Raw genomic sequence first — 23,303 nt, 5'->3', positions numbered from 1 at the left:
GCCCCCTTTAGTTCTAAGGTACCCCCCTAACCCCCCCAATAAAGGTTTAACCCCGTGATCACCCCCCGTCGCCAGTGTCACTAAGGCTGGGTTCACATTGCAGCGGTTTATGAGAACGGATGTGATTCGCACCGCACTGCAGTGCAAATCACATCCGATCTCTGTGCGATTCGAGTTCAGCTATACAGATAGTATGGCTGAATTCGTGTCGCACCCGCCGCACCCGCCGCAAACTCGCACGGGACCCTTTTTTTGGTCCGCAGCAGAATCGGATCGCATGGGTGTTCACACCATGTGATCCGAGTTTGCAGATCGCACTGCGATATGCGAACTGATCTGGGGGTGTCATTAACATTTCACTGACACTCCCAGCAGTTCGCATAGGGCAGTGTGAACTGCCGCCGGGAGGCATGCGATGCGGCAACCCACCGCGCATTCGTGGCGTTCCCGCATCGCACCAGTGTGAACCCAGCCTAATAAGCGATCGTTTTTCTGATCGCTGTATTAGTGTCACAGGTGACGCTAGTTAGGCAGGTAGGTATTTAGGTTCGCCGCAGCTTTTTATAGCGCCAGGGACCCCCATATACTACCGCATAAAGCCCCCTGATTGCCCCCTAGTTAACCCTTTCACCAGTGATCACCATATAACTGTTACAGGTGACGCTGGTTGGTTAGTTATTTTTTTTATAGTTTCAGGGCACCCGCCATTTATTACCTAGTCTCACTAGTGTACCCCTAAATTTAGGGGTGTCTACTTTCCAAAATGGGGTCATTTGGGGGGGGTTTGTGCCATCTTGGCATTTTATGGCCTTCAAAACTGTAACGCCCTTAGAAAGCCTGAAGGTGGTGCTTGGTTTTCGGGGCCCCGTACGCGGCTAGGCTCCCAAAAAGTCCCACATATGTGGTATCCCCGTACTCAGGAGAAGCAGCAGAATTTATTTTGGGGTGTCATTTCACATATGCCCATGGCATGCGTGAGCAATATATCATTTAGTGACAACTTTGTGAAAAAAAAAAAAAAAAAGTTTGTAATTTTCCCACAACTTGTGGCAAAATATAAAATATTCCATGAACTCAACATGCCTCTCAGCAAATAGCTTGGGGTGTCTACTTTCTAAAATGGGGTCATTTGTGGGGGTTTTGTGCCATCTTGGCATTTTATGGCCTTCAAAACTGTAATAGGTAGTGAGAAGTGAACTCAAAAATTTACACCCTTAGAAAGCCTGAAGGCGGTGCTTGGTTTTCGGGGCCCCGTACGCGGCTAGGCTCCCAAAAAGTCCCACATATGTGGTATCCCCGTACTCAGGAGAAGCAGCAGAATTTATTTTGGGGTGTCATTTCACATACGCCCATAGCATGTGTGAGCAATATATCATTTAGTGACAACTTTGTGTAAAAAAAAAAAAAAAAATTTTTTTTTGTCATTATTCAATCGCTTGAGGCAAAAAAATAAAATATTCAATGGGCTCAACATGCCTCTTATCAATTTCCTTAGGGGGTCTACTTTCCAAAATGAGGTCATTTGGGGGGGTTTTGTACTGCCCTGCCATTTTAGCACCTCAAGAAATGAGATAGGCAGTCGTAAACTAAAAGCTGCGTAAATTCCAGAAAACGTACCTTAGTTTGTAGATGTGACAACTTTTGCGCAAACCAATAAATATACAATTATTGACTTTTTTTTTACCAAAGACATGTGGCTGAATACATTTTGGCCTAAATGTATGACTAAAATTGAGTTTATTGGATTTTTCTAATAACAAAAACTAGAAAATATCATTTTTTTTCAAAATTTGCGGTCTTTTTACGTTTATATCACAAAAAATAAAAATCGCAGAGGCAATCAAATACCATCAAAAGAAAGCTCTATTTGTGGGAAGAAAAGGACGCAAATTTTGTTTGGGTACAACATTGCATGACCGCGCAATTACCAGTTAAAGCAGCGCAGTGCCAAAGTGTAAAAAGACCTCTGGTCATTTACCAGCAAAATGGTCCGGTCTGAAAGTGGTTAAAGCGGAGCTCCACCCAAAAAGGAAGCTCCGCTTATTCCGCCCCCCCCCCCCCTCCACATTTGGCACCTTTCACCTTTACTTCCGGGTATGATTGCCACACGGCGACATACAACCTTTTCGGCCCCTCCTCCTTCCCCCCCCCCCGCTGCATTCTGGGAAACACACGGGTCCCATAAGACGGCAGGACCATTCAGCAAGTGCAGCGCGACTCGCGCATGCGCAGTAGGAAATAGGCTGTGAAGCTGCAAGGCTTCACTCCCTGTTTGCCTTACGCTCGGTTCACACAGGGGCAACACGACTTTTGGAGGCAACTTGGACGCGACTTACAACACTACTTTAAATCGCCCCAGGCCAGGCGACTTGCCGTGGCCAATCAGAGAATGAGCTCTCAGGGGGGAGAACTCCTTTTGAGAGCTGATAATTCTCTGAGAGTCGCTTCCGTATAGACTGAGATCCGACTTGGAGGCGACCTCCATTGAAATCAATGGGTACCAGTCGCCTACAAGTCGGATTGAAGTAGTACAGGAACCTTTTCTGAAGTCGGAACGACTTCAGTAGTGTGCATTAAGACAGCTCTCATTCACTTACATTCATTTCTACATGTTGTGCGACCTGAGGTGACTTGGGGCGACTTGAAGTCGGATCTGAGTCGCCCCTGTGTGAACCGGCACTTACTACACCGACACCTGAAGCCAATTAACGAATCAGCTAGGAGTGCCAACATCTCAGACTCCCTGGACAGGTAAGTGTCCATATAGTAAAATTCAGCAGCTGCAGTATAAATTTCTTTTTTTTTTTTACAGACTCTTTAAAAAGGGGGGGTCCAGTCTAGGTTAAAAAAAATAAAATAATAGTAATAATAATAATAATAATAATAAAAAAAAAATATGAAAAGTAAGCAGCTGCAAATACTGTACAAATCCTGTAGCTGCTGACTTTTACTATATGGACACTTACCTGTCCAGGGAGCCCGCGATGTCAGCACCCCGAGCCGATCTTCGGATCAACTGTCGGGTGTTGCCATCGCCATCTCCACTAAAGGAAACCCTACTGCGCATGCTCAAAGCGCGCTGCGCTTTCTAATTGGCCGGAGGTAAGAGGAGAGGGGCTGAACCTCCGAGGAACGGCACAGCAGCCCCGTATCCCAGAAGTGGGGACAGGGACCCTGTCAAAAACAGGTCTCCATTCCCCCCTCCCCCCCGTGAAGAGTGCCAAATGTGGCCCTGGAGGGGGAGAGGAAGCAAATAAGCGGAAGAGGGTGGAACTCTGCTTTACGTGTAATAGAATTGTATCCGTTTTTCAGATTTGCATTTATTTGAAGAATTCTGTCTATAAAGCGGAGTCCCACCCAAAAGTGGAACTTCCGCTTTAAGCACTCCTCCCCCCCCCCCCACATGCCACATCTGGTATGTCATTTTTTTGGTGGGGGGGAGCGTACCCTTTTTTTTTTCGTGAAACTTTCTATCCCACTTGCTGTTTCCTATCTTCAGCCGCCTAGGCGACTCCTCCTCCTCTCACCCCTAGACGGCCCCCTCCCTGCCAGCACTCTTCTGGGACACAACTCCCAGAAGATTAGCTGGCCAATAGGAGAGCGCAGCGCAACTCGCGCATGCGCAATGCACAACCGGCCTTGTAGCCGTAAGCGGTCGCGGCCAGATGCCCACAGTTACCATGACGGCGCTGAGGAGGGTAGGGGGGAGAGAAGAAAGCCTCTGGGCGGCCACATCGCTGGACCGTGGGGCAGGTAAGTGTCAGTTTATTAAAAGCAGAGTTCTGCCAATTTTTTAAAGTCAGTAGCTACAAATACTGCTAACTTTTAAAATAAGGACACTTACCTGTCCAGGGCGCCCGTGATGTCAGAACCTGAAGCCGATCTCTCAAGGTGCCGCTGCCATCTTCGGTAAGGGAATCAGGAAGTGAAGCCTAGCGGCTTCACTTCCTGGTTCCCTACTGCTCATCTCACTCTGCGCAATACCACTGGTCCCTCCTGTCCAGCACAGGGGGGGGGGGGGGGGGGTGAACGAGTCGAAAGTGGCATAGATACCCGTGGGTGGCTCGGGTATCTATGCCCGGAAGTGGGAGCAAAATACCTGTATTAGACAAGTATCTGCTCCCCCCTCCCCCCTGAAAGGTGGCAAATGTGGGGTGGGGGGGGGGGGGGTTTGGATTCTGAAAATCGGAAGTTCCATTTTTGGGTGGGACTCCGCTTTAAAAGTCAGCAGATATGCTTTTTGTAGCTGCTGACGTTTAATAAACTAAAAAAAACGGGTGGAACTCCGCTTTAATTGATCTATTTGTAGATTTGTATCTATTTTTATTATTGTATCCATTTATAGAATTATATATTTTGTTCAGAATTCCATTTGTAGAATTGTAGATTTGTATCTATTTATAGAACTATATCTCTGATTGATCTATTTATAGAATTGTATCCATTTATAGAATTGTATCTCTTGATCTATTTGTAGAATTGTAGGATTTGTATCTATTTATAGAATTGTATCTTTTTGTAATATTGTATCTCTTTTCACATTTGTAGATTTGTATATTGAACACTGAAATCGCTCTCCTCTCTAAAACTAATCTGCGATCTTTCCGCATTGATCGATGGCTGACACGGTACAAGACTCCACTACTCCTCTGTTACGTTCTGTGACTTTAATCCAGTATGGATCTGACGTAGCAGTAGGGTGGTACATTGATGACAGCGCAGGGAGGAGACGGAGGAGGGGCGAGCAGATTTCAGACTTGTACTGACTTGTTTTGCTCCATTCAGGACTGTGCCCGGGGCGGTCGGTGTGTCGCTGTCACTGTAGTCCGAAGTCTTCGCCACTAACCGTCCTCCACACTCCAGGGAGAGCCGCCGGTACGTACCGTACAACGTTATACTCATACGGCCTGGGGGGGGGGGGGGGGTAATTTCTGTAGAACTACAAGTCCCAGCAATGCCCTCAGGACTTGTATCTGCACAGAGGGCAGGTTTTTGGTAGCAGGCATTGGGTGACACGGATGATGAGATCCGTAGAATGACAAGAACGTGCAAAGTGCAGATACACAGAGCCGGCCTGCTGGGACTTGTAGTTCTGCAGAAGAAGAATGAGAATTTCATGTAGGTGTAAACCCAATCTCTGCAATCTCACATAAGATTTAATGTGACGTTGAAAATCTGCAGCTTTCGTTAAAATATTTCCTGGTGATCCTGCCATAAGGGTCCTTGTTCAGGAACTTCCTGTTATAGGATGACAACGCTCTGCCCAGGTCTCCAAATTTTACTCCTGCATGGTCACTCTGTCATCCTATTTCAGGTACTTCCCATTATAGGGTGACAACCAGTGGTCATTTTTTTTTTTCACTGTTTGCCACACTCCTCTCTAAACAATTACCACCGGCCACCACTGCTTGTCACCCTATAACGGTAAGTACCCCTGTCGGTCGGGTCTGGTGCACTTAACCCATCTATGGTGGGCAGCGCTTCTCCCGGGCTTCACTTGCTCGGTGGCGACGGCTTTCCCTTCCCCCTGCTCTTGACGGGCATCGCAGCGGCTTCCGTTTCCTCCCTCCACCTCAGTGGCCAATTGGGACTCTTCCGTTTTCCGATGGGCCCGAAAAGAGGTGTCAGATCTGCTTCTGATTGGCTGGATTGAAGATCAGGTTTCAATTGCGAATATTCATTTCGCTGTTGTAACAACTGGGTGGGCTCCTGGCGCAATGCTCTGTGCCACGAGCTCATCCTATTTTGAACCCTTTTAGAGCCTCTGGCTTTAATCAGATGCTTCAAAGAAAAAAAAAAACCCCGCCGGTGTAATTCACGCTCAGCCAGATGAATGAGCGCCCAGCGTCCTGAAAGGGGCCGGATGAATGAATAGGGTGTGGCGGTGACCTGTCAGACTTGCGCCGGTGGATAGAGCAAGGGGGTGGCAGCCGTGGACAGAGGAGGTGGCGCCCCCTAATGGACGGGCTGCCACTAGTGATAACACTCTGTCCACGATTCCCAGTTGTACTCCTGTGTTGTCACCCCGTCACAAGCACCTCTGGTTAAGGATGAAGCTTATTATGCAGGAAAGCTGTCACCAGCAGAAGTCCAACCATGAGCACCGCAGTGCATGGAGGCATGAAGTGGCTGCAAAGAGGCTACAGCAGATCAGCAACACTGAGATATTATCGGGTAACAGGCATTTCCTGTTATAGGGTAACAATGCTCTGTCCCGGTCTCCCAGTTGTGTTTCTGCATTGTCACCCCCGTCATACAGACTTCCAGTGGTGATCACACATGGCCATTTCAGCAAAATTCACAGAGACATGGTCCCCTGTTGTCGCCATCAGGTAAACCACCCTGAGGAACGCTTGTGCAGCCATCACTGGAGTGCATGGAGACTGGAAGTGGCTGCAAAGAGGCTACAGGAGATCAGCACCACTTTTGTCATAAGGCAACAGGCACTTCCTGTTATAGGGTGACAACACTATCCCTGTTGCCCAATTGTGCTCCTGGGTTGTCAGCCTGTCCTGGGCTTCCAATGGAGGCTACAAGTGGCCATTTCAAACACCTAGTACACAGGCATGATCCCCTGTTGTCACCATCAGGAAACCCACCCTGAGGAATGCCATGCAGCCATCAGTGGAGTGCATGTAGAGATGAAGTGGCTGAAAAGAGGCTGCCGGAGAGCAGCAGCAGCACAGCTGCAGAGCAAAGGAGTTCTTCAGCCAAGCAGATCCCAGCCTGATGTGTGGCCCTACAACAACAACAGCTGCCGTTCAGAGTGTGACGGGACTTGTAGTTCTAATATAACGACTCTGCTGCCTCCTACACCACATTCTGGGCATTAGGCCTGAAATGAGGCCGCTTCCTAAGAGGGGCTTGGCAGGCAGCCGCCAGCGTCACAAATGGGGATTCTCCAACTATAGATTCCGACAAACTGACTCATCGCCTCCCCCCACGAGCTCTGACTCACACCGGCCCAAACTCAGCGTCCAATCATATTGTGTGCATTATGTGGATCTGCTGCTGCAGAACTACAAGTCCCAGCATCACCTGGACAGCCGCAGGTGGCAAATGACTGCATTGGAGGCCGACGGGGTTCAGCTGCTGGGGGGAGGGGGGGTGATATTTAATCATTGGGGTCAATTTACTAAAGTAGTAGAGGGCCCATTCACATTATAATGCAGTGCTGGAGAGCCGCTGTCCGATCGCAGTGCCCTTGTGATCTGCTGCGGGGGGTCAGTTCAAGTTAAGGTCACCCCAAATGCAGTTTGCAAACTCCATCCCACATCAGAACGCATGGTACAAAAGTACCGTGCAATGCGGTTGCCTCACATTCAAAAAGCAGTGCAGCACATGCGGTGCGATTTCAGCCCATTTGAAATTAATAGGACTGAAATCGCACTGCACAGAACTGAATGTGAAGTGCACAGGAGCGCACACGCAGTGCAATGAGGCCTAAACCTCGGTTCACACAAGAAAATGGTGTGGGAAACCCACGATCCATGCGCATTTCCTGCACCACATTCCAATCGCACTGCCCTTCGATCTGCAGTGAGTGTCAGCGCAATCTTAATGAAACCCAAAAGCGCAGGTCGCAAAAATACATTGTTTGCTAACTGTGTACCTCTGTGCAGGTAATGCTGTAGTACACGCCGGGTGAGCAAGGCCTGAAATCCACCCAGAGACACAGCTCTGTGTGCAGGACATAGTGGCTGCATGGCCAGATCTAGGGGGGTGCTGGGATGGGCTGCGCCCCCCCCATTTCTTGCAGACCCCTGTCCTCCGCCCTGCTGACCCCTGTCCTCTGCCCTGCTGTGGTAGCTCTGTTTGCAGGACATACGAGTGGCTGCATGGCCAGATCTGGGGGGGGGGGGGGGGGTGGGGTGTGTTGGGAAGGTCTGCGGGCCCACCCCCCCCCATTCTTCACAGACTCCTGTCCTCCACCCTGCCAACCCCGGTGCTCTGCCCTGCTGACCGATGTCCTCTACTCTACTGACCCCTGTACACTGCCCTACCAATTCCAGTGCCCTCCCCTGCTGACTCCCATCCTTTGCCCTGCCGAGCCCCTGTACACTGCCCTACCAATTCCAGTGCCCTCCCCTGCTGACTCCCATCCTTTGCCCTGCCGAGCCCCTGGACAGCGCCCTAGCTACTGCCGAGCCCCTGGACAGCGCCCTAGCTACTGCCGAGCCCCTGGACAGCGCCCTAGCTACTGCCGAGCCCCTGGACAGCGCCCTAGCTACTGCCGAGCCCCTGGACAGCGCCCTAGCTATTGCCGAGCCCCTGGACAGCGCCCTAGCTACTGCCGAGCCCCTGGACAGCGCCCTAGCTACTGCCGAGCCCCTGGACAGCGCCCTACCTACTGCCGAGCCCCTGAACAGCACCCTAGCTACTGCCAAACCCCTGGACAGCGCCCTACTAACCCCTGTCCTCGGGCCCTGTTGTGGTAGCTCTTTCTGCAGGACATACGAGTGGCTGCATGCCCAGATCTGGGGGGGGGGGGGGGGGGGTGTTGGGATGGACTGCACCCCCCTATCCTTTGCAGACTCCTGTCCTCTTCCCTGCTGACCCTTGTCCTCCTCCCTGATGAACCCTGTACACTGCCCTACCTACCACTGACCCCCTGTAAACTGCCCTTATGACCTTCCATCAACTGCTGCCCCCCCCTCCCCCTGCCCTTTCTACTGCACCTCCACATCAGACTAGATCTAGTTCTGAGTGGCTGACTGATCAGTGTGATGATCCCATTGGCCGCGGTCTCTGGCAGCGTCATACCACCTGGGAAGCGCTCTGCTGGTGTTCAGATCTGTACAAATATGACTATAAATGACGTCACAGACTCTCACATCCATCACCGGGAATTCTGAAAAGCGAGTGCAAATGTTCTACACCGCCGGGAAAGTTCCGACATCGAGTCACTTCCTTAAAATCACTCACAATCGTTCTTTTGTATAAATCACCCAATCAAAATCTGTACTGTAAATCCCGCTCTTACACACACAATCGTTCCTTCCCAAATCGTGTCCCTCATACACGGGAGGTAGAGGTCTTCATCACAGAGACTTTCAATCAGCGATTAACTGTCAGAGATGCAGAATCAGAGATTGTAACAGGAAACAGATGTGCTACATTGATGCAAAAAAGTCTCAGATGGTAATTAATGATTTGTTATGTTGAAGTGACCAGAGATTATAGGGTGTAAAACGGGGAGGTCCAAAACTAAAATACAGTGCGGAATGGGACACCATAGGCCAATGGGAAAGACTACAGGATGTGGGGGCCACCATAGGCCAATGGGAAAGACCGCAGGACATAAAATAATGGGGAAATATACCACACAAAAAAAAAAAAAAAACACGCAGGACATGAGGACACTAGGGATGAGCTTCGTGTTCGAGTCGAACGCATGTTCGACTCGAACATCGGTCGTTCGTGCGTTCGCCGAATTCCGAACGTTTGGGCCGTTCGCGGCAAAATTCGTGTGGCCCACAATGCACTGCGATGGCGCAATGCATTGCTGTCTCACGATTGGCCAAGCATGCACTGTGACCCCGCATGCTTGGCCAATCGCAGCGCCAGCAGCGAGGAGAGCAATGGTTGGACACAGGCATCCTGCCTGTGGCCAATCATAGCTCAGCCTGTGTAGTGCACGCCCCACACTATATAAAGCCGCCTTTCAGGCGGCCTCGTGTAGTGTTTGTTAGCATCTGAAGCAGTGGGTGTTCTGTGTACCTTCAACACAGTTACACACCAATCGTTTTTGGCTGATTTACTATTTTGCTCTTGTTTAGTGGTTATTGTCTGTGCCCTGACCGCAGTATACACCACTATATTCACCTCACCTATATAGCTAGTGATCTAGCTTTAATAATAGAGCTTGCAGTCAGTAGTGTTAGTGCGTGCTGTCTGCGTGCTCTGTACCCAGTACATACCACTATATACACCTACATAGCTGTTCTCTATTTGAGCCCGATTGTCATCTGCTGGAGTTATTGGAAGTTGTGTGTGCTTCCAGCACAGCACAGTATACATCTGTATATACCCCTTTAACTCTGCTGTTTTCTGGTTATTGTCTGCGTGCCCTGACCGCAGTATACACCGTGATATTCACCTCACCTATATAGCTAGTGGTCCATCTTTAACAATAGAGCTTGCAGTCAGTAGTGTCACTCAGGAGATAGTGCGTGCTGTGTGCGTGCTCTGTACCCAGTACATACCGCTATTATCCACCTACATAGCTGTTCTCTATTTGGGCCCGATTGTCATCTGCGGGAGTTATTGGAAGTTGTGTGTGCCTCCAGCACAGCACAGTATACATCTGTATATACCCCTTTAACTCTGCTGTTCTATAAAAAAGGCATCTGCAGGAGTTAGTGGGTGTTGTGTGCCTCCAGCACAATATAAACTACCCAACCACTGTTTTACCCAACTCCCTTCAGGCCATTACCATGTCTGGAAGGCCAGCAAGGAGAGGCAGACAGGCGCGAGCCGATAAAAGAGGGCAAGCAGGCTCTGTGTCTAGAGACAACAGTGCTGGTCGTGGACGCGGTGCATTGTCATCAGCACGTGGCCATGGGACATGCTTGTCCTTCTTTTCTGCAGCTGGACATGTTGAGCCGCAACATGCCAACGACTTGGTAGAGTGGATGACCAAGCCCTCTTCATCCTCCTCATCCTCTCTCACCCAGTCTCAGGGTACTAGCAAAGCAGCTGCCAACGCATCGTCTTCCCTCCTCTCAATGTCATCATCAGTGACTCCTTCCCTAGACCCATCACATCCTCCTGAGGAGTCTCCTGAACTCTTTGAGCACAGTGTTGGGTACATGCTCCAGGAGGATGCCCAGTGTTTGGTGGGCTCTGATGATGACACTCAGCTAGAGGAAGGCAGTAGCGTGAGCGCAGAGAGAGAGGATGCTCAAGAAGCACAGCAATCTGGCAGTCATGTTCCACAAGCTGCAGCATACTGCCAGGTTTGCTCCAGCGATGAAGAGGGAGGGGATGTTGAGGGCACTGACTCCACGTGGGTGCCTGGAAGGAGGGAGGGGGAGGAGGAGGAGGAGGCACATGTCCAACGAGGCAGGATGCCCTCCGGGGGCCAGCTTAGGGGCAGCACACCGACTGAATCACACCGCAGAGCTCCGCCTGCGCAGAGCGCTTCCTCTGCGCGTTATTCTAAAAGTTCTTTGGTGTGGGCCTTTTTTGAGACGAGTGCATCAGATCGCACCGCTGCTATTTGCAACATATGTCTCAAGCGTATCTCACGTGGCCAAAACATCAGCCGCTTGGGCACCACATGCTTGACCAGACATATGTTGACCTGCCATGCAGCTCGTTGGCAAGCGTACCTGAAAGACCCACACCAAAGAACAAAGCGGACCTCTCCTTGCTCCTCATCAGCTGGCATCTCCAACCCCACTAGACCTTCAGTCCTCTCTGAAACCTGCTCTGAGAGGAATGAAGGTGTAGAATTAGGTGTGTCACAGCCAAGTGCTTCCGGGAACTCTGCTAGTGGTACATCCACATCCGATTATAGCAGGCAAATGTCCCTGCCCCAGCTGCTGGACCGGCGGAAGAAGTTTACTCCCAGCCATCCACATGCCCAGCGGTTGAATGCTAGCTTGGCTAAATTGCTAGCACTTCAACTGCTGCCTTTTCAGTTGGTAGACTCGGCCCCCTTCCGTGAGTTTGTACAATGTGCGGTTCCTCAGTGGCAGGTCCCCAAACGCCACTTTTTCTCACGGAAGGCGATTCCGGCTCTCTACCGGCATGTGGAAGGCAATGTCCTTGCCTCGCTGGACAGGGCGGTCAGCGGTAAGGTGCATATTACCGCTGACTCATGGTCCAGCAGGCATGGACAGGGACGTTACCTGTCTTTCACGGCCCATTGGGTCACTCTTCTGGCAGCTGGGAAGGATGCAGGACAAGGTGCAGTAGTGTTGGAGGTTGTTCCGCCACCACGCCTCCAAAATGCTACTACTGGTTGTGACACACCTCTCTCCTCCACCCCCTCCTTCTTCTTCCTCCATGGCCTCTTCCAGTGCTCTGTCCTCAGAACCAGCGGTGCTCCGTAGGCGTTCCAGGGGCTACGCAAGTACGCAGGCAAAACGATGCCATGCCATGCTTGCGCTGGTTTGTTTGGGGGACAGGAGCCACACTGGGGCGGATGTTTTGTCAGCTCTGCAGGGGCAGGCCGAGAGGTGGTTGACGCCACGCCAGCTTAAGCCAGGAATGGTGGTTTGCGACAATGGCACCAACCTCCTCTCCGCCCTCCGACAGGGACAACTGACCCATGTGCCCTGTGTAGCTCACGTCCTTAACCTGGTGGTGCAGCGGTTCTTGGGCAAGTACCCGGGCTTACAGGATGTCCTGAAACAGGCCAGGAGAGTCTGTGTGCATTTCCGCCGATCATTTAATGCCTGTGCTCGGCTGGCTGAGCTCCAAAAGGAGTTGAACCTGCCCAAGAACCGCCTTATATGTGACATGCCCACCAGATGGAACTCAACATTGGCCATGCTGCAGCACACGCAGCAGAGGGCCATCAATGAGTACCTGTGCGACTACGGCACCAGGACAGGGTCAGGGGAGCTTGGTTTTTTCTCACCACGCCAGTGGGGCATGATCAGGGATGCATGCACTGTCCTGTCACCGTTTGAGGAGGCCACAAGGATGGTGAGCAGTGACAGTGCATGCATCAGTGACACTGTACCTCTTGTCCACCTCTTGGAGCATACGCTGCGTGGAATAATGGACAGGGCACTTGAGGCAGAACAGAGGCAGGAAGAGGAGGACTTCCTTGCCTCTCAAGGCCCCCTTTATCCAGACAGTGTTCCTGCTGTGCCACCCATCACACAGGAAGAGGGTGAGGAGGAGGAAGAGGAGGAGGAGGATGATTGTGTCAGCATGGAGGTGGAGGCTGGCACTCAGCATCAGCAGTCTTATAGGGATGATTTACAGTCCCAAGAAACACGTGGACTTGTACGTGGCTGGGAGGAGGTAGCTGCGGATCATGTTGTCCTTAGTGACCCAGAGGACTCCGGACCGAATGCCTCAGCTAACCTACGCTGCATGGCCTCCCTGATCCTGCAAAGCCTGCGGAAGGATCCTCGTATTCTTCGGATCAAGGAGAGGGACCATTACTGGCTGGCCACTCTCCTTGATCCACGGTACAAGGGTAAGGTTGCCGACCTTATCTTGCCATCGCAGAGGGAGCAGAGGATGAGACATCTCCGGGAGGCCTTGCAGAAAGCTCTGTGCAACGCGTTCCCAGAGACTGGGAGGTCACAAACTCCTGGTCCTGGACAACGTGTTGCTGAGGCATCAGTCAGAAGGAGCGGTGGAGAAGGTGGCCGCCTGACTGATGCTTTCAGACAATTTTTTAGTCCGCAGCCAAAAGGTATGATCGGTTCCAGCACCCATCGCCAGCGTCTAATTTACATGGTGCAGGAATACCTAGGGGCAAGGTCAGACTTGGACACCTTTCCCACTGAAAATCCTCTGGCTTACTGGGTCTTGAGGATGGATCACTGGCCAGAGCTTGCACAGTATGCAATTGAGCTACTGGCCTGTCCTGCATCCAGTGTTCTTTCGGAACGCACCTTCAGTGCTGCTGGTGGCTTCGTTACCGATCACAGGGTGCGCCTGTCCACCGAATCAGTTGATCGACTGACCTTCATCAAGATGAATCAGTCTTGGATCACCCACAGCTACCAAGCACCTGAAGCTGATGTAACCGAATAATTTTTTTTGAAATACCACATCCCTTCAAGACTGCCTATGCTGATGCTGAGTGACTGTCCTGTTATGTTGATTGTCTATCCTTTTCCTCCTCCGCTGATATGTTGGAAGAACATTTTTGGTTCTGGGTGATGCCAGCAGCCCAATTTTTCTGCCCCTGTTTAACAGGGGCGTTTAAGTACAATTTTTGATGCAATGCTTTGCAGCAGGGCTAATTCCTGCAATAAAACTAGAGTATATGGCAGAGGTTGCAGTGTGATGGCACCAGTGCCTAAGGCCCAATTTTTCTGCCCCTGTTTAACAGGGACATGTAATTACAATTCTTGATATAATATTTCACAGGAGGGCCCCTTCCTGTGCCCACCCAGAGTAACGGTGAGGACTTATAGTGTTGTGGCACCAGCACCACAACCACCAAAGGTAAATTTTTTTACCACTGTTCAACAATGGCATGTAATTACAATTCTTGATATAATCGTTCACAGCAGGGCGCTCCAGTGCCCACCAAGAGTCACTTTGAGGGCTTACAATGTTGTGGCAAAACCAACACCTTGTTCCGCCATTTCTGCAGAGCATATAGGGCAGGCCCCTACTTTCAAACATCCAATTTACAAACATCTCCTACTTGCAAACGCAAGGAGACAACAGCAAGTGAGATGAAAAAAGATGGACGACAAAACAAATTATACAGGGGTGATAACCCTTCCCTGTTTTCCAAAAAGCTTAAAAATAGTTTTTTTGACTGGAGCTACACTTTAAAAATGTACCAGTTGAAAATGACAAACAGATTCAACTTAACACAACAAACCTACACAGTCCCTGTCTTGTTTGCACCGCCTGTATACTGCTGTTCTGAGTATATAGGGCCTGGGGGCCACACGCATTTCCTTTTTTTTTAATATGGGTACGGGGTTCCCCTTAATATGCGTACGAAACCCAAAGGGGCTGGTAATGGGCAGGGAGGGCTACCCATGCCATTTTTCTGAATGATTTTCAACCATATTGCAGGAACCAGATATAACATTAAAACCGCAAGCAGTTTTAAATGGTGTTATTTCCGTTTAATGTCATTTTGTGCAGGGACTGTTCTAAACACAGGAAACACGTGGCACTTCACAGGCATACTACAGACACCCCCCAGGCACCATATTTAAAGGAATATTTCACTTTTTTTTTTTCACTTTAATCGTCATTAAAATCAGTGCTCCCGCCAAAACGGTAGTTTTTAAAACTTTTTTTTGCAGTGACCCATGTCCCCTGAGGCAGGAGGCAGGTCCCCAAACCCTTTTTAGGACAGTATCTTGCATATTAGCCGTTAAAATTAGCACTTTCCAATTCGAACGTTCGAGTCCCATAGACTTCAATGGGGTTCTAACGTTCGTACCGAACGCGGGGGTCGTTCGCAAGTTCTGGTGCGAACCGAACCGGGGGGTGTTCGGCTCATCCCTAGAGGACACGATAGACCAATGAGAAAAAGACTGCTGGACACGATAGGCCAATAGAAAAGACAGCAGGATGTGGGGGACATGATAGTCTTTTGTGGTATTTGTGGATGAGGCTCTTTATCTTCTCAGATGGTAAAGCTGCCCATTCCTCTTGGCACAAAGTCCTCCAGTTCCTGGAAATTCTTGGGCTGTCTTCCGTGAACGGCACATCTGAGATCTCCCCAGAGGGGCTCAATGATATTGAGGTCAGGAGACTGAGATGGCCACTCCAGAACCTTCACTTTATTCTGCTGTAGCCAATGACGGGTGGACTTGGCCTTGTGTTTTGGATCATTGTCATGTTGGAAGGTCCAAGTACGTCCCATGAACAGCTTCCTGGCTGATGAATGCAAATGTTCCTCCAGTATTTTATGATAACATTCTGTATTCATCTTGCCAATAATTTTGACCAAAATTTCCTGTGCCTTCGTAGCTCACACATCCCCAAAACATCAGCGACCCACCGCCGTGTCTCACAGTAGGGATGGTGGACCTTTCATCATAGGCCTTGTTGACTCCTCTCCAAATGTAGTGTTTATGGTTGTGGCCAAAAAGCTAAATTTTGGTCTCATCACTCCAAATGACTTTGTGGCAGAAGGTTTGAGGTTTGTCTCTGTGCTGTTTGGCGTATTGTAAGTGGGATACTTTGTGGCATTTGTGTAGTAATGGCTTTCTTCTGGCGACTCGACCATGCAGCCTATCTTTAGTCAAGTACCTCCTTATTGTGCGTCTTGAAACAGCCACACCACATCAAGATGTTTCCAGAGCGTCCTGTATTTCACCTGAAGTTAGTTGTGGGTTTTCTTTGCATCCCAAACAAATTTTCCTGGCAGTTGTGGCTGAAATTTTAGTTGGTCTACCTGACCGTGGTTTGGTTTCAACAGATCCCCTCATTTTCCACTTCTTGATTAGAGTTTGAACACGGCTGACCGTCATTCTCAATTCCTTGGATATCTTTTTATCTTCCTTTCCGGTTTTATACAGTTCAACTACCTTTTCTCGCAGATCCTTTGACAATTCTTTTGCTTTTCCTCATGACTCAGAATCCAGAAACGTCAGTGCAGCACTGGATGAAAGATGCAAGGGTCTGTCAGGAGTCCAGAAACCCATTGCCCTTATATACACACACACTAATTACAAGCCAACAGATCACTGGTGAAGAGGGTTCCTTTTAATAGCCATTCAAACCCCTTTGTGTGCATGTTATCAGGCCAAAATCACCAGGGGTATGTAAAATTTTGATCAGTGTCATTTGGGTAGTTTCTGTTGCCATTATGATTTAAAAAGAGTAAAACACAGCTGATTGATAATAAATGGCTTCAGCCAAACACGGACCATGAGTGAGAGAAAAGTTTTTGTGTTATTCATATTCTCGGGTAGAGGGGAGAGGGGATCTCCAAAGGATTGCTGCACTTAAAAACTTTGTTTATGTTTATTTGTTCAAAGATTTGTAAAGTGACATCTGAAACTGTTCAAAAAAAATGTCAGTTTCACGCTCACGCCCTTCCTCAGATGTGTTCTGATCGGAGGAAGGATGTGAGCCCGAAACTGAAATTTTTTTGAACACTTTCTGAGATGTCACTTTACAAATCTTATATACAAAGTATAATAAACAAATAGTTTTTATAAACAAAGTTTTTAAGTGCAGCAATCCTTTGGACTCTTTTTGCTTATATGTATGGCCAGTGGGAAGACTTACACTAATTGTGGACCGGGTGCAGCTTTCCTTAACCACATTTGAAGAGATAGAGAGAATAAAATGATAATAATAATAAAACATACATATGGACCTAAACTGAGGGGAAAAAATTAAATAAAAAAGCAAAGTATTATATATATATATATATATATAATAGCAAAAAGAAAAAATATCGTGTTTTTTTTTTTAAATTGTTGCTCCTTTTTTTTGTTTATAGCGCAATAAATAAAAACCGCAGAGGTGATCAAATACCACCAAAGAAAGCTCTATTTGTGGGGGGAAAAGGACGTCAAATTTGTTTGGGTACAACGCGTCATCGCCGTACAATTGTCAGTTAAAGCGACGCAGTGGTGAATCGCAAAAAGTGCTCTGGTCAGGAAAGGGGTAAAATCCTCCAGGGGCTGAAGTGGCTAAATAACATATATATATATATATATACACACACACACACACACACATATATATATATATATATCGAACTAAAAAAAAAAAAAAAAATAATAATAATCAGTTTTTGGTGGAAAACAAAACACATAACGTACCTCCTGAGAGATAATGATACAATTATAGCAATTCCTTTAGGACACAATGAATAGAACAATATGTATATTTAGTGAGGTCGGAGTTCAGTGATTTGGTTCAGCGAGGTGTGGAGGGGGTGGGAAGAGATACGAGGTCATGTGATCTCTATAGCGGTAGTATAAGGGGGCGGGGTTATATTTGTATTGTCAGTAATGAATATGTAGGAGAGGGTTAAAGGTTCTTCCTCTGATAAGCCTTCCTGTGAAGGATTTATAACGGGTTGGGTCTCAGTATAGTGAAAACCTGCTAACTGCAAAATGAAGATTAACCACTTCAATACCGGCCACTTAAACCCCCTTCCTGCCCAGGCCATCTTTCAGCGCTGTCAGTTTGACTAACAATTGCAACACATATACATATATATACACATATACATACATATACATATATATATATATATCCCCCCATCCAAGTACAGATACGGTAGTTCCAGCACACTTGTGATTATTTAATGAATGATACAAAGTAACAGCAAGCAAGGCTCAATTCTCACCTATGCAGGTTGCAGTTTGCATATTCCAGGTGCATTTTGCGGCTTTTTTTAAATAGACGTTTTTGATCCATTGAAGTCTATGGAACCAAAAAAAACAGAAAAGGTCCCTGGCCCTCTCCAAGAAAATGCACAGATGTGAACTACATCCATAGAAAACCGTGTTACATGGACTGTAGTGTGTTTCTTTAAAACTGAAAATGCAAAACAAAAAAAAGAAAATGCATCGGTGTGAACAAGACCTAACAGTGCTGCTTCCCATAGTGTGTGTGTATAAAAAAAAAACCTGCAAAATGCACCTGGAATATGCAAACTGCAACCTGCATAGGTGTGAATCAAGCCTTACTTGCTGTTACTTTGTATCATTCATTAACCACTTCAATACCAAGCACTTAGACACCTTCCTGCCCAGACCAGCTTTCAGCGCTGTCGCACTTTGAATGACAATTGCGCGGTCGTGCTACACCGTACCCAAACAGAATTTTTATCATTTTGTTCCCACAAATAGAGCTTTATTTTGGTGGTATTTTATCACCTCAGCGATTTTTATTTTTTGCACAACAAATCTAAAAAGACCAAAAATTTTGAAAAAAAAAAAACAAGTTTTTCTTTGTTTCTGTTAATTTTTTTTGTAAATAGGTAAGTTTTCTTCTTCAATGATGGGCACTGATATGGCTTCACTGATGGGAACTCATAAGGTGGCACTGACAGCCACTGATGGGCACTCATAAGTGGCACTGGTATGCAGCACTGATAGGCACTCATAGGTGGCACGGATGACACTGATTGGTACATAATGGTGCCAGTCAGTGCCCATTTGTGGACACTGACTGGCACAAATTGGGCATCATTTGCACATGTGGATGGCCAGGGGGTACATACCTGGCCATCTACATGTTGCCCACTTCCCTGGTGGTCCTAGTGGAGTCCCTAGTGGTCCAGTGTGGGCATCTAAGGGGGGGGGGGTGTCTGCCACCCCCCCATCAGGAGAGCCACTGATTGGCTCTCCTCTACTCACGTCTATCAGACCGCGAGTGAGAAAAAGCCAATCACTGGCTATTCCTGTTGACATCGTGATCAGCCGTGATTGGACACGGCTGAGCATGTGGTAAAAAGCCTCCGCCGGACATACCGCTCCACTGATCGCCGCGATGCGCACCCCCATGGGCGCGTGGCGGCATGTTATCCTGAAGGACGTCATATGATGCCCAGTCAGGATAACAAAACCACCGCCCGGCCGTCATTCTGCTAAAGGGCAGGCGGGGAAGTGGTTAAATAACCACAAGTGTGCTGCAACTATCTGTCCTTGGATGGAAAAAAAAAAAAACTACTTGTTTGGGATGTATATACACCAACCAACCATAAAATTATGACCACCCACCTGATATTGAGTAGGTCCCCTTTTCGGCGCAAAAACAACCCTGACCCATTGGGGCATGGACTCCTCTGGACCTGTGAAGGTACGCTGTGGTATCCGGCACCAAGCCACCCCCATAGCAGATAATTTACCTCCTGTGAGAAGTTGTGAGGTGGGGGCTCCATGGATTGGACTTGTTTAGCACCTACCACAGGTGTTCAATTGGATTGAGATCTGGAGAATTTGGAAGTCAACATCTGAAACTCATTGTGTTCCTCAAACCATTCTCGCAGTGTGTCAGGGGGAAGGGGGGACATTTTCCAGCTGGAAGAGGCCACCGCGATCAGGGAATACAATGTCTATGAAGGGGGTGTACCTACAGTGTTTAGGTAGGTGGTTTGTGTCAAAGTAACATCCACGTGAATGGGAGGAGCCAAGGATTCCCAGCAGAACATTGCCCAAAGCTTCACTCCGCCGGCTTGTCTTCTTCCCATCCTGAACCCCCGGTGCCACCTCTTCCCCAGGTAAGTGACGCACCCGCCCATCCGCATGATGGAAAAGAAGAGGTGATGCATCAGACCAGGCCACCTTCTTCTATTGCTCCAGTTCTGATGCCCATGTGCCCAATGTAGGTGTTTCTGGCTGTGGAGACGGGTCAGCATGGGCACCCTGACCGGTCTGTGGATACGCAGCCCCCCCATACACAACAAACTGCATTCAGGGACAACATTAACAATGAGACATAGTGCTGCGCTATTGGAGTGATAATATACTGTGAATAATATGTGGTAAATTGCCTAATATACCCACATTTACAATGGACAATGACTATTAACCACTTGCTTACTGGGCACTTAAACCCCCCCTCCTATCCAGACCAATTTTCAGCTTTCAGCGCTGGTGCACTTTGAATGACAATTGCGCGGGCATACAACACTGTACCCAAATTAAATTTTTATAATTTTTTTCCCCCCCCAAATAGAGCTTTCTTTTGGTGGTATTTTTTTATTTATTTTTTGTTAAAAAAAAGTAAAATGACCGAATTGTGTTATTATTATTATTTTTTTTGTTATAAAATTTTAAAACGGGTAATTTTTGTCTGTCATTGATGTATGCTGAGGAGGCGGCACTGATGGGTGGCAGTGATGGGCACTGATCAGTTACACTGATAGGCAACACTGATTGGCACCACTGGTGGACATAGATAAGTGGCACTTGTGGGCACTTTCAGGTTGCAATTATGAGGCATAATTGCCCCTTTTAAGCGGGAGTCCGCCGGGACTCCGCGTTTTTTTTTTTGTTTTTTTTTTTTAAAAGCCAACAGCTACAAATACTGCAGCTGCTGACTTTTAAAATAGTGACACTTACCTATCCAGCGCGCCCGCGATGTCGGCACCCGAAGCCAATCTCTAGATCGTCACTCGGGTGCTGCCGCTGCCATCTTGGGTATGGGAATCAGGAAATGGAGCCTTTCGGCTTCATTTCCCGGTTCCCTACTGTGCATGCGCGAGCCGCGCTGCGCAATGAGGACGGTCCCTGCTGCCTCTGGGATCTGTGTGTTTCCCGGAAAGGGGCGGAATCTATGCCCCTTTCTGCAGACAGCTATCCCGGAAGTGGGTGCAGTTACCTGGATTATCCAGGTAACTGCACCCCCTCCCCCCTGAAAGGTGCCAATTGTGGCGCCGGAGGGGGGGGGGGGGGGGGATTCTGATGAGCGGAGGTCCATTTTAGGGTGGACCTCCGCTTTAAGGTGAGCCAGTGATTGGCTTTTGCTTTGATCATGTGATCAGCTGACAGCTGATCACATGGTAAGGGGCCGGGACCGAGTCTCGGTGATTCGGTGATCACAGCGTGCACAGGGCAATTCACATCTGCGCTGTGCCCAACATTCGGCCATAGCGCGGATGTCAGGTGGTTAATAAATCCAATATGTGCCGCACATATATAGATTAATGAATAATGAGTTAATATTCTGTGCTTATAAACAATAAACGTGAAAAAAAACAAAAACAAAAAAAAAAGCGATTCGCAGGCCTCTGAAGAGTGATTTGCAATCGTTCAAAAAAGTACTAGATAATAAAGTGCTCCGTGAATACGGGTGAGATCAAGCGTGTTTGCATGCTTCACGTGCAGAACCACGTGTGTGTGTGTGTGTGTGTATGTGTATATATGTATATATATATATATATATATAATATTGTGTGTGTATATATATATATGTATGTATGTGTGTGTGTGTGTGTGTGTGTGTGTGTGTATATATATATATATATATATATATATATATATATATATATATATATATATATATATATATATATATATATATTTCTATCCAGCCGCCCTGGTTAGCCGCCTGGATGTACAGAAAATCATCCTACAGGTGGACTGCGCTTATTGCGATGGCCAAGAAACAGGTTCTTCTGGTGTGACTGGAGCTGTATTGTTCTATAATGAATACCCAGATAAACCTCACAATGTGTTTTTTTTTTTTTTTTTTGCACACGGCGGTCTCTGTTGCAGATATTTAAAGAATTTAAACCGATAACAAACGGACATTTCTGCTCTGGTGTCGGATGATGACATCTTGACGTCAGTAATTATAACAGGTCACATATGGGGAGGATGTCTATCGGGCATTCTCTGTGTTGCCATAGAGCTGAGAACAAAACTCCCCGGACACACCCAGAGAGCAAACCGCAGATCTGAGTTCAGAGAGAGAGACGCTCCTAACCGATCCACAAGACAAGAAATACTATCGATACAGATAAAAAACATTATTTAAAGTAGAGGTAATCCCTAACAGGAAGACGCTCAGATTGCTCTGTGTGTATCGTGAACAATTGCATTTTTATAAATGATAATTCTTGCTTTCATCCGTTGTTACACCTCAGTGCTGCTGATCTCCCTCCCCCCGGGCCTCTTTGCAGCCACTTCATTTCTAGATGCACTCACTCCAGCAATGGCCACATGCAGTGGCGCCGGACGTATGGATTCCAATGGGTTTTTTTTTTTTTTAAAGCACGTGATTAAAGCCGGAGGCCCTAATTGGCTTCAAAAGGGGTGGGCTTGGGGCGCAGAGCACTGCACCCACTTGTGTGACAATAGCCAATTAATATTTGCTATTGTCTTCCTGATTCTCCTCCCGGGCCAATTAGGAAGCAGTTCCTGAGACCCTATTGGCCAAGAGGAGAAGCACAGGCTTCCATTCTCCTTCCTCCTATCCGGCTTGGTGCTGTATGTCATCCAGGCGTGCCTGACACTTTGGTCCCCCCCGCACCCCCCCCCCCCCCCCCCCCGGTCTTCAAGGGTAAGTGCAGGGCTGGTGGGGCAGACAGACCGACCTGGGGGTGATGATGGTATTGTATAATGGAGCAACAACCATGTTGCATTTCTCAGGGAGGGTTTCCTTTGTGCTGAAACGGCCACCTTCTCCATCAGAAGCCCATGTGACGGGGAGACAATGCAGGAGCACAGATTGAGGGACAGAACATTGTCACCCTATAGCAAAGAGCTTCATGGCAGGATCATCTGGGGTTCATTTAAAGTGATTCTAAAAGCATAAGTTTTTTTTACCTTAATGCATTCTATGCAGTTCCCCCTCTGCCCCCCCCAATACTTACCCGAGCCCCATCTCAATCCAGCGGTGTGCATGAGAACAGAGGCTCTGTCTGCTCTCTCCCTGCTCATTGGCTAAGACACAGCAGTAAAAGCCATTGGCTCCTGCTGCTGTCAATCACTGCCATTGACAAGGGAGCTGGGGGGCAGGGCTGAATCCTGCTGTCTATGTCAATAGACGCACACAGCCTGGCTCAGGAGTTAGCCTGCATATGTGCCCTCCATAGCAAGCTGCTTGCTATGGGGGGCACTCAACTGGGTGGGGAGGAGCCAGGAGCACCTGTTTTGCCAGGTGAGGTCAATTACGGTTTGCACATGCTTATAATAAAATGAAGAAGAGTGATGATGTCA

At 48.2% G+C, this 23,303-nt stretch overlaps 1 protein-coding gene across 2 annotated transcripts in view; it reads left to right on the top strand.

Annotated features, from left to right (window-relative positions):
* Positions 1-4,708: 4,708 nt before the first annotated feature.
* Positions 4,709-23,303, top strand: part of PARP3 (poly(ADP-ribose) polymerase family member 3) — a 42,436-nt gene continuing 23,841 nt past the window's right edge. The window contains exon 1 of one of the 2 annotated variants that reach the window (XM_077451491.1): positions 4,709-4,875. The gene's annotated coding sequence lies outside the window, so the exon portion shown is untranslated. Of the gene's footprint in view, positions 4,876-21,973; positions 22,127-23,303 lie in introns of those variants that run through there. The other variant, XM_077451492.1, reaches the window with a different exon arrangement.

The sequence above is a fragment of the Lithobates pipiens genome, unplaced genomic scaffold (assembly GCF_037356315.1).
Source record: "Lithobates pipiens isolate NorthernLeopardFrog02 unplaced genomic scaffold, aLitPip1_a1.2 Scaffold_23, whole genome shotgun sequence".
Classification (NCBI taxonomy): domain Eukaryota; kingdom Metazoa; phylum Chordata; class Amphibia; order Anura; family Ranidae; genus Lithobates; species Lithobates pipiens.
Note: the sequence above shows the minus strand (reverse complement) of the source record. Positions and strands in the feature narration are given on the sequence as shown.